General features: G+C 25.7%; 1 long non-coding RNA gene across 1 annotated transcript; it reads left to right on the forward strand.

Annotated features, from left to right (window-relative positions):
* Positions 1-1859: 1859 nt before the first annotated feature.
* On the forward strand, positions 1860-5605 carry LOC136092118 (uncharacterized). Its single transcript, XR_010644203.1, has 3 exons — positions 1860-4989; positions 5060-5128; positions 5428-5605. It is a non-coding gene; the product is annotated as an uncharacterized LOC136092118 (long non-coding RNA).
* Positions 5606-5976: the final 371 nt, after the last annotated feature.

A 5976-nucleotide genomic window follows, 5' to 3' on the forward strand; every position in this document is an offset into this window, starting at 1 on the left:
ATTACGTTTTAATAACTCAGATTGTATCATAACTGAATTATTGTAAGCTTTGTAGGGGTTTGTTGTATATCAAATGGTGTTTTAAATAAAGTAAAAATAATATATATATATATATATATATATATATATATATATATATATATATATATATATATATATATATATATATATATATATATATATATGTATATATATATATATATATATGTATATATATATATATATATATATATATATATATATATATATATATATATATATATATATATATATATATATATATATATATATGCACAACATTAAAACAATAAAATTGATACAGAATTTCACTTTAAAACGAATACCATTAACATTGTGATGATAATAGCATTAGGAAACTAGTATTTATGTATTAATATTATACTATAAATAAATAGTTTTTTAATTCATTTTATAAAATAGAGACTGACAACTGATAATTAAATACAAATATACAAATAAAATACAAGAAATAAATACAAATTATAAAAATCATGTAAACTTCATTTATTATTTCTAAATACTATATTAATGTTAATCTACAAAGTTAAAATCAATTAAGAGCATTGTTATTAGTTCTTTTGCGATTCGCACTTCCACTTCTGTCTCTCAAATTTATAAAATAGGTGGTCAAAGCTTGCTCAATAGGTAGGTTCTCAGCATAACAATGCTTTTTTCTTACACTTTCTAAAGAGAAATATGGCAAATTGATTACTTATTTTACCTAAATCTTAGGATCATCTATGCATAATGATGTCAGATGATGACCCGGTTTATTGAACACCTTTACCCTTTATCAAACTCAGTCAATTTATTGCCATCTCCCATTGAAAATGATGTCAGTTTTTGTTATCATATTATGGTATATCTAAATTGTTAATATAATATAAAAAATGCATATACCATCAATTTTTTTCTGGTTCAATTATACATTTATTCTCAACAGTACTAAAAGTAAAAAAAAAAAACACAAATTGTTCTTTCAGATAAGCAAGCTAATTTCTGAATTTAAATTGTTTTTCCTATGATCCTCTACAGTTTTAAGCAACAAAAGCAAGAAGTTTTTAGACCATATTGTTGGTGTAAATACCTCTAAAACCTGCTCATAGCTAGCATAAATTGTTTTACTTTTTTTTTTAATTCAATTTTTTAATTAACATTATTTTGGTCTCAACATTCCCTCCCATTGTTAATTATTGTTAAACTCACACTGCCCCTCTATCTACTGGCATCATGATCCCATAGCCTAAATACTATATATATATATATATATATATATATATATATATATATATATATATATATATATATTTATATATATATATATATATATATATATATATATATAATTTTTACTTTATTTACAACACCATTTGATATACAACAAATTCTTACAAAGCTTACAATAATTCAGTAATATTCAATCTGAGTTATTGAAACGTAATAAATTTAACATCAATAGAAAAGTAAAGCTGTCATCATTTAAAATGTAAAGGGTGTTGTCAAAATATGTTGAAAGTAAAATTAAGTTACTAATAAAATTACGTTCAACAATGATAAATATTCTTACTGTAGTAAGAATTAGTACTAGTTAACAAATTTGAACAAATAAATATAAAATAGTGAAAAAACAATGAACAAATAAGAACTTGAACTTGAACTAAATCTTGAATTTGAATTAATTGGTACTAATTTGTTCAAGCATAACCTTAAAAAATAAGTTTATATAATAAATTTTATGTATAACTAGTTATACATATAGTTAACTATCAGGAGTTATATGTATAACTGCATGCATTTTAAAGCATTTTATTTAATTTATATATTACTTTAGATCATATTACTATGAATACTGGACCCAGCGACTTTATTCCCAATTACACTGTGGTACTCCAGATTAAAAATTGAAAAGTTTCTGTTAATATCCTGTTTTTGTTCCTTAATGTAGTTTGTAAGTCCCTTAAGTCATAAGGACCTTATTATATCTAAAGTTAAAAGTTTTGGAGCATAAAAAAAGTTACAGAAACTTATCTCCCCCCTATTTTAATATTTTTTTATTAAAGAAAATTTGACTTTCAAACCAGCATTTCTTTGTGGGACACTGCAGTGTCCCATGCATGCATGCTTGGTTTTTGACAACATTTGAACTTGCATCAGTCAATTGTTTGCAGATAATATACTCAAGAACTATATTCAAATAACATATGAACATGTTAGAGAATGTTCATATGATATTTGAACATCACAAATTTAATAATATTGTTGTGATATGTTATATAAATAATACCATAATAAATTATGATATGAAAATAAGATAGGATATAAAGGCAATGATCAAAGAATAAATTTACTTATAGAAATTTAGATTTTTGTTTATTAGTTTCAGAATATTATATTATGTGTGACCGCGGCCTTCTATAATAACAGGCCTTGACATCGCGCAACAAATTTGTTAATCTGAAGGCCAATCCCTAATACTGTGTTTACATTTTCATCTTTTAACATTAGACAAAAGTTTGTGTTCGCGCTTTTTTAATTAATCTTTAAAATTTGATTGGTTTATAAATTAGATAGCGCAACTTCAAGACGATAACGTTGTAAGTTTCAAGGCGTTAACATTGTAAGGTAATAATATTGTCAAACTAATGATTAGTTTTTTTAAATGCCTTAAAAATGCCTTTGAAATGCTGTGTATCTCTTTGCAAGTCGAACTATCTCAACTACAACAAAAATATCAATTTATACAACTACAACTACAATATCAATTACAACTACAACGAAGTTTATTTGATTGTTTGTGTATTGACTACAAGTTGCCAAGTATAAGGACTTTAACACGATTGACTTTAAAAATAAGCTCAATGGAGGACCTAAGTTTCATAAATAGTATTTTTATGAATTTAAATCCTTTAAAAAGAATTTCCATACTACTAATTGATGAGGTCTATGTCAAAGCTTCATTAATTTACCAAAGAGGTGCTTTGTTTGGTCAAGCAGTAAACTACCCTGAAAAGTTAGCTAAAACAAATTTATCATTTATGATTAAATGTCTTTTTGGAGGTCCAGAATTTATATGAAGAGCTCAACCTGTTGCAAATCTTTCCTCTGAATTTCAGTTTGCTCAATGTCAACAAATTATCTATACAATAAATAATATTGAAAATAGTAAGACACTGGTAATAATTACTGATGGTAACCGTGTAAATCAAAGATTTTTTGGAATGTTTAAAACAGTTGTTAGTAAACCATGGTTAACAACATCAGGTATATATTTATTGTATGATTATGTGCATCTACTAAAATCTATATGAAACAATTGGTTGACAAAAAAGACTGGGGAACTTCAACTTTTGAACAATAAAGAACTGGCTTTGGCTAAGTGGAGTGATTTAGAAACTATATATAAAACTGAGTGCAATAGTCTTTTTAAACTCTCTTAACTTACAGCTAAATCAGTTTATCCAAAACCAATAGAGAGACAATCTGTAAAGTTTTGTTTGTCTGTTTTTTGCAAAGAAACACTAGCTGCATTAAGAACGCATCAAGAGATCGAAAATAAAGCATTTGAAGGTACTGCTGTATTTATTGAAAAATAATTTTTTTTCGAATGTTGTTAATGTCAAAGCACCTGGTGCTGGCATTCGGTTTAGAAATGAATTATGCGAAGAAATCCACTCAGTTGGTGATCAACAGTTACAACTGCTACGAGTTATGGCTTTATTGATCTTGTAGAAACTTTGTTGAGTAATGGAGCAAAGTATGTCTTATTAGGTTGGTCTTCAACAGATCTACTTGAAAAAGCTTTTTCTAAGCTTTGACAGGGATCTGGAGGTACTTACTTTATAAACGCTAAATCTGTAATTGAAAAAATTAATATTCAACTTACTAAGTTGATATTACAACTTGACATTCCTGTTGATGGTATCGATGGTCATACTTGTGACATATGTTTTAGAGATATTTCTACTGATGAAAAAGAACTTCTGGATAATATACATGATCTTGAAAGCTCAGTTAATAAATCTACATTAGTGGCTATAGTTTACATAGCTGGCTATGTGCAAAAAAGCGAAATAAAAATTTATGATGATTCTACCAATTATTATTATAAATATGGAAGTTATCTGTATAGCCTAAACAGAGGCGGGCTTGAAATTCCTTCTGATGCTCTTTTCTAATGGTCAATATTTTGCTTTTTTTTTTCAAGGTGCTACTGACCCTTTATACAGAACATTTTGTGTTACTCAGTTTTAGTTCATTGCTGCTAAATATTAATTTAAAATCACAAAAAAACAATGCAGAGTATATTCTAATATTCTGCTAAAGAATTACTCACTAATTACCACTCCCAAAATACTAAAGCTATCATAATTTATGTGAAAATTAGTTTTGTAATTTATTATGCTATTTACTTGTTATGTTTTTTATTTTCTCATTAGCCTATATGTCTTTCAATATGTTTGGATTTGTAAATATTTACCCTGTTGAGATATATTGATAAAACTTTTTTTTTGCTTGAATCAACTTTTGTTGGTGTTTTTTATTGTTGGTGATTTTTATTGTTACCATTTTTAGCAAAAAAAAATTAAAAATACAGTTATCTTTTTAATATATAAATATATACTTTGTTATGGTTCTGCTTGTTATTGATACTATTTAATATTACATAAATATTCTTAATGAAATTTGAAATAGGAAAAATATGATTATCTTTTAACAACTTTTTGGTTTTCTTTTTATATTTCCGTCTTTACTAGAGATTATTATTAGAAAACATAGACTGCCATTACACCCTACCTAATATAAAAATATATAAATATAAGTAAAAGTGAAAGTTTAATCGGCCTTCAGTTTTTACGGCATTTCGCGATGTCAAGGCCTGTTATTATAGAAGGCCGTGTGTGTGACGAAAAAGTAAAGATACTTTTGCATCCAGTGGCTATTGCACCCAACGTCTACATCATTGAAAAAGTAGGTTTTTACATTTTTGTTTTTGTTTTTTTGTTTAACTACTTATCCTAAGTGATCACTTTTTTTTCAGGATTCTCCTCATGGGTTCAAGCTCATTACGCATAATATGTGTTCAATTACCCATAATACGTTAGTCATTGTAAGTAATAAATTAGGAAATAATTATTTGTGAAATATTGTAGTCATTAATGACTTCAACCTGGCTAATAATTAAAATTGCTCGACTAATAAGGTTCCTTATTAAAATTGCTCTCTTTTTCTCTCTCTCTCTCTCTCTCTCTCTCTCTCTCTCTCTCTTTATATATATATATATATATATATATATATATATATATATATATATATATATATATATATATATATATATATATATATATATATATATATATATATATATATATATATTTATATATATTTGTATTTATATTTTTTTTTTAGAAAATGTTTGAAGAAAGTTAGAAGATACTAAAAACCTTGGTATTATGCAAGCCGAAGCGATTTAATTAATTCAATCACAAAAAACGGCGTGTAAATCGCAAAAGAAAAAATAATTTTTTTAATATTCATCTTGGATGTATTGATTAATAGCATTTATTTTAAAATAAATTCATTTTGCAACACGTTTTTTAATTTTATAAAATTTCGTCATAATAGTTTATGGTAAATCCCACATAGGTTATAGGTGAAAAACATCACATGTAAAAGATCAAAAATGCTACACATTTTGAATACCAAATGGGATAAAGTAGCAATTACCAGATTAAGTTAAGCCTCTCTGAAAGCTTCGATGATTAATTTTAAATTACTATTTAAGTAATTTTTAAATTAAAAGAATTTTAAAAATTATCATAGAAGCATTCGGACTTTCATTTGTCTAGTATTGACTACTTTTATACCATTTGGATTAAAATATGTGGCATTTAAGATCTATAACATGTAGTATTTTCCACCTATATCCCATGTAGGATTTACCACATAAAACCCATG

This window comes from Hydra vulgaris, chromosome 15 (assembly GCF_038396675.1).
Source record: "Hydra vulgaris chromosome 15, alternate assembly HydraT2T_AEP".
Lineage (NCBI taxonomy): Eukaryota > Metazoa > Cnidaria > Hydrozoa > Anthoathecata > Hydridae > Hydra > Hydra vulgaris.